The sequence below is a fragment of the Phocoena sinus genome, chromosome 13 (genome assembly GCF_008692025.1).
Source record: "Phocoena sinus isolate mPhoSin1 chromosome 13, mPhoSin1.pri, whole genome shotgun sequence".
Lineage (NCBI taxonomy): Eukaryota > Metazoa > Chordata > Mammalia > Artiodactyla > Phocoenidae > Phocoena > Phocoena sinus.
Genome location: NC_045775.1, coordinates 52,967,065 through 52,989,336, shown reverse-complemented (window position 1 = coordinate 52,989,336; position 22,272 = coordinate 52,967,065). Strand labels below are relative to the sequence as shown.

At 37.6% G+C, this 22,272-nt stretch overlaps 1 protein-coding gene and 1 pseudogene across 5 annotated transcripts in view; one reads left to right on the top strand and one right to left on the bottom strand.

Moving 5' to 3' along the window:
• B3GNT2 (UDP-GlcNAc:betaGal beta-1,3-N-acetylglucosaminyltransferase 2) overlaps positions 1–22,272 on the bottom strand; it is a 398,515-nt gene that overhangs the window by 66,733 nt on the left and 309,510 nt on the right. The window lies entirely within an intron of this gene.
• On the top strand, positions 19,544–21,518 carry LOC116764221 (annotated as a pseudogene).

The window sequence follows — 22,272 nt, the reverse complement described above, 5'->3', positions numbered from 1 at the left end:
AAGTTAAAAGCATATGAAATTCTGATTCTAAATAATGACAATTTTGTTTCTCCTTTTCCAATCCTTACACCTTTTGTTTCTTTCTTTCTTCTTCTCCTTTTTTCTTTTTCTTGCCTGGTTTAGTGTAAATAAAATGTGGGGAGTGGAAGAGGCAGTAGTAGGTATTGCTGTCTCCTTGATTTTAAAAGGAAGCCTCACTATGTCAAGCAAATTTTGTCAGAACTTGTACTAATGTTTTGGAAATTGAGGTGCGGTTAAAAGAAGCGTGGAGAGGGCTTCCCTGGTGGCGCAGTGGTTGGAAGTCCGCCTGCCGATACAGGGGACACGGGTTCGTGCCCCGGTCCGGAAAGATCCCACATGCCGTGGAGTGGCTGGGCCTGTGAGCCATGGCTGCTGGGCCTGCGCGTCCGGAGCCTGTGCTCCGCAATGGGAGAGGCCACAACAGTGAGAGGCCCGCGTACCCCACCCCCCAAAAAAAAGAAGCATGGAGGTTTCTGAGTTTTAATAGAGGTTAATGCCTGTGATGTCTGTATCTGACAGTCTGAAAGAAAAACAAACTATTGAAGCTGTACTTTTTAACCTTGTTTTCTGTGAAAACTGTTTGCCTTACCTTGAGGATGAGGAAGTGTTTTTGATTACACAGATTCCCCAACAACCGTTAAAATATTAGCCAATAAAATAATCTCAACCACATTTAAATCAAACATACTCTGAAGTTTTGGCAGTGTTATAGGACTACAGTTTTCCTGATTCTGGACCTTAAGCTTTTACTAATGAAGTCCAAGATCCCAAGAGATTTTTGGCAGCCAAAGCACACTGATGCTGGCAACCTCAAAGCTCCCCCAACCAGAGGTTATGTAATTGGTATTCTGAACCCAAGAGCTGGTCTTCACTCTATTCATATTAAATATTATATGATAGAAGATATAGGTAAACAGTTATATAATATAAGGATCTCTTTCTGAGTAGGATATGAAAGGCAAGAACAATGAAAAACAATTAAACGGGAACTTCCCTGGTGGTGCAGTGGTTAAGAATCCACCTGCCAGTGCAGGGGATATGGGTTCAATCCCTGGTCCAGGAAGATCCCACGTGTCGCAGAGCAACTAAGCCCATGTGCCACAACTACTGAAGCACACGCACCCTAAAGCCCACGCACTGCAACTACTGAGCCCATGCGCCACAACTACTGAAGCCTGCGTACTCTAGGGCCCACGTACCACAACGACTGAGCCTGCGTGCTGCAACTACTGAAGCCTGTGCACCTAGAGCCCATGCTCCAGAACAAGAGAAGCCACCGCAATGAGAAGCCCGCGCACCGCAACGAAGAGTGGCCCCCACTCGCCTCAAGTAGAGAAGAGCCTGCACACAGCAACAAAGACTCAATGCAGCCAAAAATAAAAAAATTAAAAATCAAAAAAAATTAAATGATTATAGATTTAACTTCTTAAGGGTGAAAATCTTTTTGTCAGAAAAATAAACTTCATAAGCAAAAGAAAAATGACAAACTTGGAAGAAATATTTGCAATATGTATTTCAAGAAAGGATTAATGTGAATAATATATAAAAGCCCTTAAGAAACGTTAAGATATACACTTATGAATGAATGAATGAAAGACATGAACATAGATGCTCCAAAACAAGAAATGCAAATAGTCAATATATGCATGAAACAATGTTCAGCTTCACTAGTATTCAAAGAAAAGCAAAATAAAGCAAGACTCTAATTTGTGCTTATAAAATGGCAGGAATTTTGAAAATCATAATATTCAATGGTGAAGCAACAGAGAAACAAGCCAAGATTCTCATACATTGCTAGGAGTTTATCAGAAAGAAATAACTGTAACATTTTTCTAAAAATAATGCCATAGGAATATTCATGGTAATCTTAAAGACAAAAAGGGGGCAACATACTCTAATTGTATAAATAACAGTACAGTCGAGCAATTGAGAAAATATTATTTAATGATTTGAAAACCGTTTGATTTTGAAACAAAAGAAAAAAGTTTAGAAAACAGTATTACAGCATGTTTTGAGAGGAGATTGATTAAATAAATTATGTTATATTAAAATAATATTGAAAAATAATAATGATTTGGAAATGTTTATGATTTCAAAGTGTTAAAATGTTTAGAAAATCGTATTAAATTGTTATCCTAATTATATTTTTCACAAAAAAATAGACTGTAAAAAGAGAATAATTTTCTCAATATTTGGCAATTGACATTTATTATTATTTTTTTTTTGGAGCAGAGAAAGGTTTATTGCAAGGCGATGCAAGGAGACGAGGTGGCTCATGCCCTAAAAAGCCTCAAGCTCCCAAGTATTATTTTTGAAATAAAAAAAAATTAATATTATCTTTTTGAACTTAGCCATTGTTCCAGCTTGAAGGATCCTGCTAAACAATGTGTTTTTCCTCTGTAAATTTGATAAGCATGTCCTCAACAAAAGGGGTGATAAAAATGTTGACTAGAACAAGGTCAAGGGAAGAACTTTATAGTAAAAACAAAAGCAAAAGCAAAAATAAAAACTAGATCAAAAAACAACCTCCCTCCAGACTGAAGCAATTTTTAAATTAGTGTCCTTTGGGTATGACCACTTAATAAGTTTCTAATTCACTGATTTACACTCAACATTTAGTGAAAATTTCTCAATCTTGTCTTAAGACAAGGTATTACATATCTTAATGAAGTACTTTGCTGAAGCTCAGATACACATTCAGCCGCATTTCCCTAGTACATTAGTCCCTTGATTGCAATGAAGACAGACTCATTTAGGTCACCTTAAGAAATTAGGGTTTTTAAATGTAAAATGGATGGCTAGTGGGAAGCTGCTGCATAGCACAGGTAGATCAGCTCAATGCTTTGTGACAACCTAGAGGGGTGGGATAGGGAGGGTGGGAGGGAGGCTCAAGAGGGAGGGGATATGGGGATATATGTATACATATAGCTGATTCACTTTGTTGTACAGCAGAAACTAACACAACACTGTAAAGCAATTATACTCCAATAAAGGTGTAAAAAAAATAAAAATAAAAAATGAGTAATCCAAAAAAAGAGAAATAAAGAAATTAGCGTTTTTGTAAGATTACACATCCAGTACCTAAAACTAAATAAATCCCAAGAATCAAGGCAGTTCTGGAGTAAACATGATCTTTCTATTCTCTCTTTTATGAACTACATGGTGTCTCCCTCAAGTATTGGCTTCTGTTTCAAGATCTGCTTTGCTCTTCTTTTGAAATTGACTAACCAGTTTCTTCTACATTGTCCCACTCCAAGTCATGGAGAGAGCTAATCTGATTAGCTACCACTGTGCAAAGAGTAGCCCAACTCTGCTTCCCCGAGCAGGAGGCTATGGGTAAGTCATTTTCATCTAGAAGTTAAACACTGTTATGGTAGGCACTGTGACTGATGTGCCTGATACTACTAATTTGCTAATTCTGACAAAGAAGAAAATGAGGTTAGAATGACATGGTATGCTCATAATAAACATACTATGTCTAATAATCACAAATTTTCCTTACATATATACTCATAGACCAAAGCATGGGGAGAAAAAAAAAAAGAGAAAATGGGAAGAAGCAATATTTGAATAAATAACACCCAATAATTTTTTAAAATTCCAAAATATATCAGCCACAAGAAGAGCTATAAACCTTGAGATGTGAATTTTTAAAAATTAGAAATTCATATCTAAACACATCATAGTCAAACACTGAAAATCAAAGACAAAGTAAAATCTTCAAAGTAGCCAGAGAAAAAGGTACAATATCTACAAAAGAACAAGTATAAGACTAATGGTTGCCTTATCATCAGAAGTAATGGAAAAAGTGGCAATGGTGTGTCTGTCATCTTTAAAGATTCTGCCAACCTACAATTCTACACCCAGTGAAATATCCTTCAAAAATGAAAGCAAAATAAAGACATTCCAGACCAACAAAATCTGAGAGGATTTATTGCTAGAAAACTGATATTGAAAGAAAGAGGGAATATAATCCCAGAGAGAAGCATAGAAGTGCAAGAAGGAATAAAGAGCAATAGAGTAAAGAGCAATAGAGTAAATCTAAATGAATATTAACATAAAACAATAATAATAACATATTGTGGGGTTTCAATTGTATGTAGAATTAAAATATGTGACAACATTAAGGCAAAAGGCAGGATAGGGGCAAGTAGAGTGTTCTAAAGTCCTTACATTGTCTGGGAGGTGGTAAAGTATTCATTTGTATTAGATTCAAGGCTGCATTTTTCTCTAGGGTAACCACAAAAGAAGTAATAAAGAATGCATACCTAACAAGCTAGTAGAGGGAGCTATAACACAATTTAAAATAAATCCAAAGAAAGCAAGAAAGGAGATAAAAGGGAACACAGAAAAAGTGAGAGAAATAGAAAATTATATGGTAAAGCAAAAGCATTTCCAGAGTTACAAAAGACATTTTATAATGATAGAAAGATCAACTCACCAGGAAAGCATGCCAATTCTAAATTTCTAAGTTCCTAATAACATAGTTTCAAAATATCATAAAGAATATTAACAGAACTAAAAGGAGAAATGGACAAATTCGCAATCAGAATGAAGGTTTTTAACATACCTTCCTCAGTGACTGATAGAGCAAACAGACAAAAAAATCAAAATATAGAAGATTTAACTAACATTTAACAAACATGACCTAACTGACTTAAATAGAACACTTTCATTAGTCAGGGTTCTCTAGAGAAACAGAACTAATAGAAAGAAAGATAGATGATAGATAGATAGATAGATAGAGTTTACCCTTGAACAATGCAGGCTTGAAGTTCATGGGTCCACTTACATGTGGATTTTTTTCAGTGGTAAATATTACAGTGTCACACCATCCGAGGTTTGTTAAATCTGAGGATGCGGAATGAGGGATTCTGAGGAACCGCATACAAGAAAGGCGAACTGTAAGTTATATGTGGATTTTTGACTTTGTGGGGAGTCTGTGCCCCTAACCCCCGTGTTGTTCAACTTGTGTGCATGTATACACCTATATATGTATGTATGTTTGTACTTTTTTTTAATAGGAATTGGCTCACTAAGAGTTATGGAGGTAGAGAAGTCCCACAATCTGCTATCTGTAAGCTGCAGAATCAGGAGAGCCAGTGGTACAATTCAGTCTCAGCCTGAAGGCTTGAAAACCAGGAGCTCTGATGTCTGAGGACAAAAAGATGGATGTTCCAGCCCAAGAACAGAGAGAGTGAATTCACCCTTCCTTCCCCTTTTTGTTCCATTCAGGCCCCAGTGGATCAGTGAGGGGGGTTTCTTCTCTCAGCCTACTGAATCAAATGCTAATCTCTTCCAGGAACACCCTCACAGACATACCTAGAATTAATGTGTTACCAGCTATCTGGGTATCACCTAAGTGATGTGCAGTCAGGCTGACACATAAACTAACCATCCAAACATTGCATCCAACAACTGAAGGAAACACTGTCTTGTCAAGTGTACCTAGGCATTTATTAAAATTGACCATATGCTGGGCAATAGAGCAAGTCTCAACAAATATTAAAGGATTAGAATAATACTAAACTCTTTGACTATGATGGAATAAAGCCAGAAATCAATTACAAAAAGATAACTAGAAGTTCCCTAGTGTTTGGAAATAAAAACAGTATACTTCTAAATATCCAGTGGGTCAAAGAAGAGATCTCAATGGAAATTAGAACATATTTTCAACAAAATGGTAAGAAAAATACTACATATCAAAATTTGTAGTTTAGTAAAAGCCAAACTTAAGGGAAATTTTATAACTTCTAATGTACCTATTAAAAATAAGAGAACCTGAAAACCAATGATCTACATATCTATCTAGAAAATCATATTCAAAGAAAGTGAAAGCCACAGAAAGTAGAAGGAAATGATAAAGATTAGAAAAGAAATTAAGAAACAGAAGACAAATATGGAGAAAACCAAATGCCAAATATTGGTTCTTTGAAGACTAAAACAATTGCAAACCCCCTGTCAACACTGATCAAGAAAAAAACAAAGGTACAAATAACCAATACCAAGAAGAAAAGGAGAGACATCAGTATAGATCCTGTCAGCATTAAGGATATACAGCTCACACCTGTCAGAATAGCTATTATCAAACAGACAAGAAATAACAGGTGTCGGTAAGGATGTGGAGAAAAGGGAACACTTGTGCACTGCTGGTGGGAATGTAAACTGGTGCAGCCACTATGGAAACCAGTATGGAGGTTCCTCAAAAAATTAAAAATAGAGCTATCATCTGATCCAGCAATTCCATTTCTATGTATTTATCCAAGAAAATAAAAACACTATTCAAAAAGATATATGCATCCCCATGTTTATTGCAGCATTATTTACAATAGCCAAGATGTGAAAACAACCTAAGTGTCCACTGATGGATGAATGAATAAGAAGATGTGATATATACACACAATGGAATATTACTCAGACATAAAAAAAAGAATGAAATTTTGCCATTTGTGAAAACAGGGATGGACCTTGACAGCATTATGCTAAGTGAAATAAGTCAGAGAGAAAAAGATAAATAAATATGACCTTATTTATATATGGAATTTAAGAAATCAAGCAAACAAAAAAAACAAGCTTATGGATATAAAGAACAGACTGGTGGTTACCTGAGGCAAGGGGTGGGGGGGAAGGGTGAAAAGGGGGAAGGGAATCAAAAGGTACAAATTTTCAGTTATAAAATGAATAAGTCATGGGGATATAATGTACAGCATGGTGACTATAGTTAATGATACTGTATTGGATATTTGAAAGCTGCTAAAAGAGTAAATCTTAAAAATTCTCATCACAAGAAAAAAATTTTGTAACTATGTGTGGTGATGGATGTTAACTGGACTTATTGTGGCGATCATTTTGCAATATACACCAATATTAAATCATTATGTTACATACCTGAAACTAATATAATGTTGCATGTCAATTACAACTCAATTTTTATAAAGGATATAATAATAAGAGGAAATTATAAACAACTGCATGCCAATGAAATGGACAGATTGCTGGATATATACAACTTAACAGAGTGGACAAAAAGGAAATAGCAAATATAAGTAGTTCTATCTATTAAAAAATTAAATTCATCGTGGGAAAGGGATGGAATGGGAATTTGGGGTTAGCAGATACAAACTATTATATTATAGAATGTATAAACAACAAGGACCTGCTGTATAGCACAGGGAATTATATTCAATATCCTATGATAAACCATAATGGAAAAGAATACAAAGAATGTATATATGTGTATGTATATGTATGTATATAGGTATATACATATATATACATCCTTTGTATTCTTTTCCATTACATACACATATATACATATATATAACTTTTTTTTTTTTTTTTTGCGGTACGCAGGCCTCTCACTGTTGTGACCTCTCCCGTTGCGGAGCACAGGCTCTGGACGCGCAGGCTCAGCAGCCATGGCTCACGGGCCCAGCCGCTCCGCAGCATGTGGGATCTTCTGACCGGGGCACGAACCCATGTCCCCTGCGTCGGCAGGCGGACTCTCAACCACTGCGCCACCAGGGAAGCCCCATATATATAACTTAATCACTTTGCGGTACAGTAGAAATTAACACCTTGTAAATCAACTACATTTCAATTAAAAATTTATTTATCTTTTAATTTTTTTAATAATTTTTTTTATTTATTTGTTTTTATTTTTGGCTGTGTTGGGTCTTCGTTGCTGTATGCAGGCTTTCTCTAGATGAGGCAAGCAGGGCTACTCTTCATTGCAGTATGCAGGCTTCTCATTGTCATGGCTTCTCTTGTTGCAGAGCACAGGCTCTAGAGCACAGGCTCAGTAGCTGTGGCACACGGGCTTACTTGCTCCGTGGCATGTGGGATCTTCCCGGGCCAGGAATCGAACTCACGTCCCCTGCATTGGCCGGCGGATTCTTAACCACTGTGCAACCAGGGAAGCCCCCCAAAATTTTTTAAATTAAATTTATAATTATAAACCTTCCCACAAAGAAAACTTTAGTCACAGATGGCTTCTTTGGTGAATTTTTCAAAACACAATAGGAAAAACATGAATATTACAGAAAATCTTCCAGAAAACAGAAAAAGAAGGAATATTTCCAACTATTGTATGAGGTCAGTATAACTGTAACACCAAAAGCTGGCAAAAATATCACAAGAAAGAAAAATTACAGGTTAATCTCTCTCAGGAACATAGATGTGAAAGTCCTAGATAAAATATTAGCAAGTAAGTCCAGGAGCACTCTTTGTAATAGCCCCAAACTAGGGGAAAAAAACCCAAAGTACATTACCATTTGGATGAATAAAATTCATGGTGTATTCAAACAGCAAAATATTACAGAGCAATGAAAATGGACGATTTCCATTTACTTCTACACACAACAACGTGGATGAATCTCACAAATGTGATGTTGAATGAAAGAAGTAAACACAAAAGGTACATAACATAGGATTTCATTTATGTAAAAATAAAATCAGGCAAAATTAACTTACACATATAGAAATCAAGATAGCAGTGACTTGAGGAGGAGGAGGTTAATGACTGAAAGGGGATACGTGGGGGTGTTTCTGGCTGTTGGTAGCATTCTATTTCCTGATCTGGTGCCGGTTACACAGATGGGTACACTTAGTCAAAATTCATGGAGCTCTACACTTATGATTTGTATACTTTTTTGTACGTATGTTATACTTCAATTAAGAGAAAAGAATAGGGCTTCCCTGGTGGTGCAGTGGTTGAGAGTCCGCCTGCCGATGAAGGGGACGCGGGTTCGTGCCCCCGTCCGGGAAGATTCCACATGCCACAGAGCGGCTGGGCCCGTGAGCCATGGCCGCTGAGCCTGCTTGTCCGGAGCCTGTGCTCCGCAATGGGAGAGGCCACAACAGTGAGAGGCCCGCGTACCGAAAAAAAAAAAAAGAGAGAAAAGAATAAAACTACTTTAATTTACCTGGATTTATATCACTCTCACCAGTCTGTGTTGTTCAGAATCGATCATCCCACTCCCCTGTAAAAATTAGAACTCTATCTGACTTTGTAACTACTTCCTTGAGGACTCGCAATTCATTGGGTTATAAATATGAAATGGCTTTATTTTTCCAATAATCTCCCCCCAAAATTGTGCTCTGCCCCTGCCATTTTCTTGCTGGGTGTCAACTCTCTTCATCACACCTTGGCTCGATTCTATTTATCCACCTCTTCAAGTTATTAGGATCATCTCATTCTGTCAAGTAAGGTTCAATTCTGTTCATTTTCTACTAAGCTTCAAACTGAATTAAAACTACTTTTCCTCCCTTCCCTCCAGAGAAAGGCAGACAAGTCTGTTGCTAGTGGCTTGGAGTATGTGGCGGGGAGTGGGGGGGGACGGGGGGCAGAGAGGGTTGAGGGCAGGAGTGCTCTGTTCTGTATATCCTTCCCTCTCCTTCTTTCCAGTGCTTCACTTCTAATGTCAGGGCAAGAGGAGAAATGAAGAAGTGGTTATCTTATGTGGCTCCCCAGTAGGAAGATGGTAATTCCCTCTCTTTCGGATGCTGCTGCTTCTCTAGTTAACCCTGTCAGATTTTCTACGCTCTCTAAACTGGAGAGAATCCAAGTTCTGGCTCCTTCATTGTTGAAGGTCCTTGGGGTGCCTCCCTGCTGCTCAATTCCTTGAGGCATATCTTGCATCTACTTGACCTCCTCCACACGGGGTCCAGTGAGCAGCCTCTCTTGGAGGGGCCAATGTGGGCAACTGTGGTGTCCCTTCCTTCATCTAGATCATCTCTCTACTGCCCCTTCTCCTTGTCCTAGAACACTTGAGCACTCTGCCAGTCCAGGAGAGATCAGAGGTGAGACAATCACCAGTCTCCAACCTAGGATAGGGGGAAGGTTGGGCATCTCTAAACTTTATAAGCAATTCTCTTGAATGCTCTTCTCTAGACTTTAAGAGGAAGAAGTGCCTCCATCTCCTTTATTACAGTTAGAATGGGGTGAAGAGAGGGAATAGAGCAACCTTATGAATATTCTACTTCACAAAAAGCTAACCTTATCTCTACTCACCTTTTCCTTACACTTCAGGGAGTAGGAATGGGATGGGGTAGGGGATGTTTGGTGTTTGGTCTGTTTCCCTGTATTGACATTTCTTGGCCTAACTATAGGTGGGCTGGCCTAACCACAGGTGGTCCCTGAACTTAGAATATGTGAGCTCATCTCCTTACGTGCACAGCATTAGAACTTAGCCAGGGCCCAGGGAACATCCCTGTTGACATACTATTACACTTGTCTCCAACCACCTGGAAGTTCTGTTAATCTTCACAGCATGTGTTGGAAAAAAAAAAAAAAAAGAACAATTCTGTATTAACTAAAAATATAATAGGAAACGGAAAGGGATATAGGAAAAAATTGCAATGATTTTCTATTTTGCAAAGCAAATTTACCTTCAAGAAAATTTGGAGAGTTGTGTTATTTATCTATATAAATATAATAAATCATTTGAATTTATTTGAACTCTTTTACCCATGTGTACACCCATCATTTTAATACTAAATTGTCCATTTATAAGACTTCTGCCCTTACAGTTTTGATGTGATTGGGGATCAAAACTGAACATGACTAAGCAACGTATAGTACGTTATTGAAGACAAAGTATACTATTTGTTAAAAGCACAAAACCACAGTTTAAAACAAGCAAGAGATGGACTTCCACTGTGGTCCAGTGGCTAAGAATCCACCTGCCAATGCACTGGTCTGGGAAGATCCCACATGCTGTGGGGCACTAAGCCCGCGCGCCACGACTACTGAGCCTGTGCCGTAGAGCCCGCAAGCTGCAACTACTGAACCTGCACCCCACAACTACTGAGCCTGAGCTCTAGAGCCCACAAACCTCAACTACTGAGCCTGTGCACAAATACTGAAGCCCACGCACTCTGGGGCCCACGTGCTGCAACTACTGAAGTCCACATGCTTAGAGCCCATGTTCCACAACGAGAAGCCACCGCAACGAGAAGCCCATGCACAGCAACGAAGAGTAGTCCCTGCCTGCCGCAACTAGAGAAAGCCCGTGTGCAGCAATGAAGACCCAGCGCAGCCAAAAATAAATAAATAAATAAATATAAAACAAGAAAGGGGGGGTAAGGTATCAATATTTAGTGGAAGGGAGGAACCAAGATGGAGGAGTAGAAGGACATGCTCTCACTCCCTCTTGTGAGAACACCAGAATCACAACTAGCTGCTGGACAGTCATCGACAGGAAGACACTGGAACTCACCAGAAAAGATACCCCATATCCAAAGACAAAGGAGAAGCCACAATGAGACAGTAGGAGGGGTGCAATCACAGTAATATCAAATCCCGTAACTGCTGGGTGGGTGACTCACAGACTGGAGAACACTTATACCACAGAAGTTCACCCACTGGAGTAAAGGTTCTGAGCCCCACGTCAGGCTTCCCAACCTGGGAGTCCAGCAACGGGAGGAGGAATTCCTAGATAATCAGACTTTGAGGCCTAGTGGGATTTGATTGCAGGACTTCAACAAGACTGGGGGAAACAGAGACTCCACTCTTAGACAGCGCACACAAAGTAGTGGGTGCATAGGGACCCAGGCGAAGGAGCAGTGACCCCAGGGGAGACTGAACCAGACCTACCTGCTAGTGTTGGAGGGTCCCCTGCAGAGGCGGGGGGTGGCTGTGGCTCAATGTGGGGACAAGGACACTGGCAGCAGAAGTTCTAGGAAGTACTCCTTGGTGTGAGCCCTCCCAGAGTCTGTCATTAGCCTCACCAAAGAGCCCAGGTAGGCTCCAGTGTTGGGTTGCCTCAGGCCAAACAACCAAAAGGGAGGGAACACAGCCCCACCCATCAGCGGTCAAGCAGATTAAAGTTTTACTGAGCTCTGCCCAGCAGAGCAATAGTCAGCTCTATCCACCACCAGTCTCTCCCATCAGGAAACTTACACAAGCCTCTTAGACGGCCTCATCCACCAGAGGGCAGACAGCAGAAGCAAGAATAACTACAATCCTGCAGCCTATGGATCAAAAACCACATTCACAGAAAGACAGACAAGATGAAAAGGCAGAGGGCTATGTACCAGATGAAGAAACAAGAGAAAACCCCAGAAAAACAACTAAATGAACTGGAGATATGCAACTTTCCAGAAAAAGAATTCAGAATAATGACAGTGAAGATGATCCAGGACCTCGGAAAAGAATGGAGGCAAAGATCGAGAAGATGCAAGAAATGTTTAAAAAAGACCTAGAAGAATTAAAGAACAAACAATCAGAGATGAACAACACAGTAACTGAAGTGAAAAGTACACTAGAGGGAATCAAGAGCAGAATAACTGAGGCAGAAGAACAGACAAGTGACCTGGAAGACAGAATGGTGGTATTCACTGCTGCAGAACAGAATAAAGAAAAAAGAATGAAAATAAATGAAGACAGCCTAAGAGACCTCTGGGACAACATTAAATGCAACAACATTTGCATTATAGGGGTCCCAGAAGGAGAAGAGAGAGAGAAAGGGCCCGAGAAAATATTTGCAGAGATTATAGTCAAAAACTTCCCTAACATGGGAAAGGAAATAGCCACCCAAGTCCAGGAAGCGCAGAGAGTCCTGTACAGGATAAACCCAAGGAGAAACATGCTGAGACACACAGTAATCAAACTGGAAAAAATTATAGACAAAGAAAAATTACTGAAAGCAGCAAGGGAAAAATGACAAATAACATACAAGGGAACCCCCATAAGGTTAACAGCTGATTTCTCAGCAGAAATTCTACAAGCCAGAAGGGAGTGGCATGATATACTTAAAGTGATGAAAGGGAAGAACGTACAACCAAGATTACTCCACCCAGCAAGGATCTCATTCAGCTTTGATGGAGAAATGAAAAGCTTTACAGAGAAGCAAAAGCTAAGAGAATTCAGCACCACCAAACCAACTCTACAACAAATGCTAAAGGAACTTCTCTAAGTGGGAAACACAAGAGAAGAAAAGGACCTACAAAAACAAACCCAAAACAGTTAAGAAAATGGTCATAGGAACATACATATCAATAATTACCTTAAACGTGAATGGATTAAATGCTCCAACCAAAAGACACAGGCTTGCTAAATGGATACAAAAACAAGACCCATATATATGCTGTCTACAAGAGACCCACTTCAGAGCTAGGGACACATACAGACTGAAAGTGAAGGGATGGAAAAAGATATTCCATGCAAATGGAAATGAAAAGAAAGCGGGAGTAGCAATACTCATATCTGATAAAATAGACTTTAAAATAAAGAATGTTACAAGAGACAAGGAAGGACACTACATAATGATCAAGGAATCAATCCAAGAAGAATATATAACAATTATAACTATATATGCACCCAACATAGGAGCACTTCAATACATAAGGCAACTGCTATCAGCTATAAAAGAGGAAATTGACAGTAACACAATAATAGTGGGGGACTTTAATACCTCACTTACACCAATGGACAGATCATCCAAATTGAAAATAAATAAGGAAACAGAAGCTTTAAATGACACAGTAGACCAGATAGATTTAATTGATATTTATAGGACATTCCATCCAAAAACAGCAGATTACACTTTCTTCTCAAGTGCACATGGAACATTCTCCAGGATAGATCACATCACGGGTCACAAATCAAGCCTCCATAAATTTAAGAAAATTGAAATCATATCAAGCATCTTTTCTGACCACAATGCTATGAGAGTAGAAATGAATTACAGGGAAAAAAATGTAAAAAACACAAACATATGGAGGCCAAACAATACATTACTAAATAACCAAGAGATCACTGAAGAAATCAAAGAGGAAATCAAAAAATACCTAGAGACAAATAACAATGAAAACACGACGATCCAAAACCTATGGGCTGCAGCAAAGGCAGTTCCAAGAGGGAAGTTTATAGCTATACAAGCCTACTTCAAGAAACAAGAAACATCTCAAATAAACAATCTAACCTTACACCTAAAGGAACTAGAGAAAGAAGAACAAACAAAACCCAAAATTAGCAGAAGGAAAGAAATCATAAAGATCAGAGCAGAAATAAATGAAATAGAAACAAAGAAAACAATAGCAAAGATCAATGAAACTAAAAGCTGGTTCTTTGAGAAGATAAACAAAATTGATAAACCATTAGCCAGACTCATCAAGAAAAAGAGGGAGAGGACTCAAATCAATAAAATTAGAAATGAAAAAGGAGAAGTTACAACAGACACCGCAGAAATACAAAGCATCCTAAGAGACTCCTACAAGTAACTCCATGCCAACAAAATGGACAATCTGGAAGAAATGGACAAATTCTTAGAAAGGTATAACCTTCCAAGACTGAACCAGGAAGAAATAGAAAATATGAACAGACCAATCACAAGTAATGAAATTGAAACTGTGATTAAAAATCTTCCAACAAACAAAAGTCCAGGACCAGAAGACTTCACAGGTGAATTCTATCAAACATTTAGAGACGAGCTAACACCTATACTTCTCAAACTCTTCCAAAAAATTGCAGAGGAAGGAACACTCCCAAACTCATTCTATGAGGCCACCATCACCCTGATACCAAAACCAGACAAAGATACTACAAAAAAAGAAAATTACAGACCAATATCACTCATGAATATAGATGCAAAAATCCTCAACAAAATACTAGCAAACAGAATCCAACAACACATTAAAAGGATCATACACCATGATCAAGTGGGATTTATCCCAGGGATACAAGGATTCTTCAATATACACAAATCAAGCAATGTGATACACCATACTAACAAACTGAAGAATAAAAAACATACGATCATCTCAAGAGATGCAGAAAAAGCTTTTGATAAAATTCAACACCCATTTATGATAAAAACTCTCCAGAAAGTGGGCATAGAGGGAATCTACCTCAATATAATAAAGGCCACATATGACAAACCCACAGCAAACATCATTCTCAATGGTGAAAAACTGAAAGCATTTCCTCTAAGATTAGGAACAAGAAAAGAATGCCCACTCTCACCACTATTATTCAACATAGTTTTGGAAGTCCTAGCCACAGCAGTCAGAGAAGAAAAAGAAATAAAAGGAATCCAAATTGGAAAAGAAGAAGTAAAACTGTCACTGTTTGCAGATGACAGGATACTATACATAGAGAATCCTAAAAATGCCTCCAGAAAACTACTAGAGCAACTCAATGAATTTGGTAAAGTTGCAGGATACAAGATTAATGCACAGAAATCTCTTGCATTCCTATACACTAATGATAAAAAAGTTGAAAGAGAAATTAAGGAAACACTCCCATTTATCACTGCAACAAAAAGAATAAAATACCTAGGAATAAACCTACCTAGGGAGACAAAAGACCTGTATGCAGAAAACTATAAGACACTGATGAAAGAAATTAAAGATGATACCAACAGATGAAGAGATATACCATGTTCTTGGATTGGAAGAATCGACATTGTGAAAATGACTATACTACCCAAAGCAATCTACAGATTCAATGCAACCCTATCAAATTACCAATGGCATTTTTTACAGAACTAGAACAAAAAAATCTCAAAATTTGTATGGAGACACAAAGACCCCGAATAGCCAAAGCAGTCTTGAGGGAAAAAAATGGAGCTGGAGGAATCAGACTCCCTGACTTCAGACTATACTACAAAGCTACAGTAATCAAGACAATATGGTACTGGCACAAAAACAGAAACATAGATCAATGGAACAAGATAGAAAGCCCAGAGATAAACCCACGCACCTATGGTCAACTAATCTATGACAAAGGAGGCAAGGATATATAATGGAGAAAAGACAGTCTCTTCAATAAGTGGTGCTGGGAAAACTGGACAGCTACATGTAAAAGCATGAAATTAGAACACTCCCTAACACCATACACAAAAATAAACTCAAAATGGATTCGAGACCTAAATGTAAGACCAGACACTATAAAACTCTTAGAGGAAAACATAGGAAGAACACTCTTTGACATAAATCACAGCAAGACCTTTTTTGATCCACCTCCTAGAGTAATGGAAATAAAAACAAAAATAAACAAATGGGACCTAATGAAACTTCAAAGCTTTTGCAAAGCAAAGGAAACCATAAAGAAGATGAAAAGACAACCCTCAGAATGGGAGAAAATATTTGTAGATGCATCAACGGACAAAGGATTAATCTCCGAAATATATAAACAGCTCATGCAGCTCAATATTAAAGAAACAAACAACACAATCTAAAACTTGGCAGAAGACCTAAATAGACATTTCTCCAAAGAAGACATACAGATGGCCAAGAAGCTCATGAAAAGCTGCTCAACATCACTAATTATTAGAGAAATGCAAATCAAAACTACAATGAGATATCACCTCACACCAGTTAGAATGGGCTTCATCAGAAAATCTACAAACAAATGCTGGAGAGGGTGTGGAGAAAAGGGAACCCTCTTGCACTGTTGGTGGGAATGTAAACTGATACAGCCACTATGGAGAACAGTATGCAAGTTCCTTAATAAACTAAAAATAGAATTACCATATGATCCAGCAATCCCACTACTGGGCATATACCCAGAGAAAACCATAATTCAAAAAGACACATGCACCCCAATGTTCATTGCAGCACTATTTACAATAGCCAGGTCATGGAAGCAACCTAAATGCCCATTGACAGACGAATGGATAAAGAAGTTGTGGTACATATATACAGTGGAATATTACTCAGCCATAAAAAAGAATGAACTTGAGTCATTTGTTGAGACATGGATGGATCTAGAGACTGTCATACAGAGTGAAGTAAGTCAGAAAGAGAAAAACAAATATCATATATTAACGCATGTATGTGGAACCTAGAAAAATGGTACAGATGAACCGGTTTGCAGGGCAGAAGTTGAGACACAGATGGAGAGAACAAATGTATGGACACCAAGGGGGGAAAGCCACGGGGGGGTGGGGATGACTAATAAGAACCTGCTGTATATAAAAAAAATTAAATTTAAAAATTAAAAAAAACATACTAAATTTTCTTTGGGTTATTTGTATTGAAGTATGTTAATATAAATGTTTCAGACATTACATGAAATTCCTAAAAATCTTTTATGTTCTGGTATAATGTTATAAGTCATAATTCTAGTTATTACTTTAAACTGTATATCTCAGAAAAAACTAAATTTCCTTGTCAATTGCATTATTATGAACTTTCATCAAATCTTTAACCGTGGTCATTTTTAAGTGTTTTGTCATTTACGGACAGTTCTGGGTGTACTCTGATGCTTTTGCAAAAATGTTCCTATAAAAGGGTTTCATCTTCAAGGAATTCATGGAAAAGACTCTGACAAGTACAGGTTTCTGGTAACTGACTATAATGCTGAACCGAATGCATAAGCGTTTTCAGAACTCTAATGGAAAACTGATGAATTCATAAAAGTGCTAACAAAAGATCAAGATGAGAAAAAAATTAATTACATGGGACTGAGTGAACTGATGAGGATGATTATAATTTTTGTGACTTTGAATTAAAAAAATGTGATAAAAAAGATTAACTTACTTAAGTGAGGTATTATTTATAAAAATAAGTTTAAAAAAATCAAGAAAATGAAAGACTTCATCTGTTTTCTTTTCTAATGTCTGTACGTTGGAGGAAGATGTAATGATACTCCTGGCATGTCATTTTGCCCTCCGGAACCATCAAACATTATACATGTGATTAGGTAGAATTATTTAAATATGGTCGTGTATCTTTACCTTTCTGGTCAATCACAATTTCTGGTTTTTTGTTTTAGTTTTTTTTTTAATAATGAGTTTTTGTTTTTGTTTTGAAAAAAAAAATTTAGGCCTTCCCTGGTGGCGCAGTGGTTGAGAGTCCGCCTGCCGATGCAAGGGACACGGGTTCGTGTCCAGGAAGATCCCACATGCCGCGGAGCGGCTAGACCCGTGAGCCATGGCCGCTGAACCTGCACGTCCGGAACCTGCGCTCCGCAACGGGAGAGGCCACAACGGTGAGAGGCCCGCGTACCGCAAAAAAAAAAACTTAGTGGAGGGGGAGGAATATTTTATTACAGTCACTAAAAGTTAAGGATTAATTTCCTTTTAGAAAGGGGGACATAATGCACATTTTACAGTGCAATATAAAAAGTATTACTAGCACAATAATACTATCACACTAAAAATGGAACTTATTACTTATTCAGTAAAATGGCCACTTGCTCCTAATCAGTAGCATAATTCACTAGACAGATCTGAGGTTCCCTTAAAGGTTTTGCTTTACTGATCTTCCCTGGGTTTGTCATTCTCATTTCCCACATAGTTTGACGCATGGAGCAGCTGCTTGCTATAGCACATGAAGAGTGCGGTAATCTAACACAAAGAAATGTCACAGAACAAAAAAACTATAACATACACAGTATTTTTAAAGGGAAAGAACTTTCTAGTAAGAATTGTCAATGGGTATGTCTTTGAAGACAAAATATTAAAGTCAGACTTAAAATATCACTTAATATAGTAAGAAAAATTCCTTTCATGAGGTTTGACTGTCTATGTAATTCATAGCCTGGTTCTTTCTTATAAACCTTTGAAAAGTGTTGTGAATAGAATATATTATACTTGGGATTCCAAAAGCTTTTTATTATTCATTAACAATTTGAGGATTATAAGATTACACTTCAGGTAATTTAGAATAAGATTTTTTAAAACTGAAGTATAGTTGATTTACAATATTGTGTTAGCTTCAGGTATACAACAAAGTGATTCAATTATTTTTTTTAGATTATGTTCCATTATAGGTTATTAGAAGATACTGAATATAGTTCCCTGCATTATACAGTAAAGCTTTTTTGCTTATCTATTTTATGTATAATAGTCTGTATCCGTTAATCCCATACTCCTAATTTATCCCTCCCTCCCTTTCCTCTTTGGTAACCATAAATTTGTTTTCTATGTGAGTCTGTTTCTGTTCTATATATAGATTCATTTGTATTATTTTTTAGATTCCACATATAAGTGATATCATATAATATTTGTCTGATTTACTTCACTTAGTATGATATTCTCTAGGTCCATTCATGTTGCTGCAAATGGCAATATTTCATTCTTTTTTATAGCTGAGTGTATCCCACATCTTCTTTATCCATTCGTCCGTTGATGGACACTTAGTTTGTTTCCATGTCTCTGTTATTATAAACAGTGCTGCTATGAACATTGGGGTGCATGTCTTTTTGAATTAGAGTTTTCATCTTTTCCAGATATATGTCCAGATGTGGGATTGCTGGATCATATGGCAAATCTATTTTTAGTTTTTTTTGAGGAACCCCCATGCTGTTTTCCATAGTGGCTGCACCAATTTACATTCCCACCATCGGTGTAGGAGGGTTCCCTTTTCTCCACACTTTCTCCAGCATTTATTATTTATAGACTTTTTGATGATGGCCATTCTGACTGGTGTGAGGTGATACCTCATTGTGGTTTTGATTTGCATTTCTCTAATAATTAGCGAGGTTGAACACCTTTTCATATGCCTGTTAGCCATCTGTATGTCTTCTTTTGAGAAATGTCTATTAAGGTCTTTGGCCCATTTTTTGATTGGATTATTTGGTTTTTTGATATTGAGTCATATAAGTTGTCTGTATAGAATAAGATTTTTTAAATGTGGATGCTGATGTGGAATCATATCTAAAGATATTGTGCCATATATAACTTACCTTTAAATTTATCTAAATTCTTATAAATATCTCACAGTTTTTGTTTGTCTGTTTGGCTATGTGGGATCTTATTTCCCTGATCAGGAATTGAACCCAGGCCCTCCTCAGTAATAGCGCAGAGTCCTAACCACCGGACCACCAGGGAATTCTCACAGTTCATTTTAAGGCAATAAATTGATTAACATGTTCACTTTAAAATATTGTTTCTAAACTCTTTATTAGTATCAAGTGGAAAGAATTTATACCTTTATTATAGTAAGAGGTAATTTTAAATTAAGTTATTTAATAACTCACCAAATCAGTTTCGTGTCACATAGGGTAACATGTTATTACCAAACAACTTTGCCTCTGGTCAAAGAGAAACAAATCATTGCACAAGGCTCAAAATTTTTGTGAAAATAAATATTTAGGAAAGTAAACCATAGATGTAATTGAATCCCAATGAAATACATTAAACAATTATTAGAGAAGTAGCTATTACTCTGACCATCAAGTTTGGTATAAGAAGTAAACAGTTTAGCCCAAACTGCCCTCAGCCGGCCGGTCGGCCAGCTGTTATGGCGATCTGCAGCCCCAGCATCGTGATTAGCAATAATTAACCAGCTAATGACCTAGATTTATTTTGTATACCTAATCATTATGCTGAGGATTTGGAAAAGCTGTTTATTCCTCATGGACTAATTATGGACAGGACCGAACGTCTTGCTCAAGATGTGAAGAAGGAAATGGGAGGCTATCACACCGTGGTCCTCTGTGTGCTCAATGGGGACTACAAATTCTTTGCTGACCTGCTGGATTACATCAAAGTACTGAAGAGAAATAGTGATAGATCCATTCCTATGACTGTAGATTTTATCAGACTGAAGAGCTACTGTAATGACCAGTCAACAGGCGACATAAAAGTAATTGGTGAAGATGATCTCTCAATTTTCACTGGAAAGAATGTGTTGATTGTGGAAGGTATAATTGACACTGGCAAAACAATGAAAACCTTGCTTTCCTTGGTCAAGCAGCATAATCCAAAGATGATCAAGGTTGCAAGCTTGCTGGTGAAAAGGACCCCTTGAAGTGCTGGATACAGACCAGACTTTGTTGGATTTGAAATTCTAGCCAAGTTTGTTGTAGGATATGCCCTTGACTATAATGAATACTTTGGGGATGTGAATCATGTTTGTGTCATTAGTGAAGCTGGAAAAGCAAAATACAAATCCTAAGATGATAGTTCAAGTTGAGTTTGGAAACATCTGGAGTCCCACTGAAATCACCAGTAAAATTATCAAATGTTCTAGTTCTGTGGCCAGATGCTTAGTTGAGATTATTGCATGTAACTTCTTAGAATTTTATCTGTTGTATTTTAGAAATGCCAGTTGCTGCATTCCCAAACTCTTTATTTGCACTGTCAGCCTATAGACTATCATTTCCCTTTGGGTGGATTGTTGTTTTACTCGTGAATGAAAAACCTCTTAAACCACACCACTATGGAACGAAAATATTGACATTGTATATGTAAAAAACATTTAAAGAAAAGAATATATTAGTTTTTTAACTGGTATTTTACTTTTTATATATTCAGGGAAGAACAGAAGTGATTGAATCTTGTTAATTATACCACTGTGTGTTCAGAAAAGTAAGAAACAGTCAGTTTCATATCAGTCACAGCACTTAGAAGTATCGTTATGTCGGATAAACCACACGTCCTGGAATTATTTTAGTAGCTTTTAGTAGTATTAACTGTAATTTCCCACTTGTTCAAATTATTTTTGGTGAATCTTTGTCAACAGATTGACCTGTACCTTTTAAATACAGATCAATAAGTTCCAAAAACCTACCACTTTTTGAATTCTTCAATATAAAAATCCTTAAAATAAAGGCTGTCTCTTTAAAAGAGAAAAAAAAGTAAACAGTTTAACTTTATAGGGTTATTTATTAATCTCTTTTTTTTAATCTTTATTGGAGTATAATTGCCTTCCAATGGTGTTAGTTTCTGCTTTATAACAAAGTGAATCAACTATACATATACATATATCCCCATATCTCCTCCCTCTTGTGTCTCTCTCTCAGTCTCCCTATCCCACCCCTCTAGGTGGTCACAAAGCACCAAGCTGATCTCCCTGTGCTATGTGGCTGCTTCTACAGGATTATTTATTAATCTTGCTGGAAATGATTCCCATGATTTTGAGAATGGAGACTCCATACTTCTCTTTAGATCCTTAGTAATAGGTTTAGAATATGGGAAACCCAAATTATACTAGTCTATTGATTCCACAAAAGTAGATTCCCTTCTTTGTTCTGCAGTATTTCACCAATGTGATTGCTTTTTATAAATATTGTGAGAATAAACTAACAGTAACATTTGGAAAGTTTTTCGAGCCCTTTGTGACATCAATAATGGCAGGATTCTTTCCAAACCACAAGTTTTTCCTCTCAAAACCCTTCTCTATTTTTGTACCGTCATTGCCTCTTCCTCTCTATTTTTTTTTTGCGGTACACGGGCCTCTCACTGTTGTGGCCTCTCCCGTTGCAGAGCACAGGCTCCGGACGCGCAGGCTCAGCGGCCATGGCTCACGGGCCCAGCCGCTCCACGGCATGTGGGATCTTCCCAGACCGAGGCACGAACC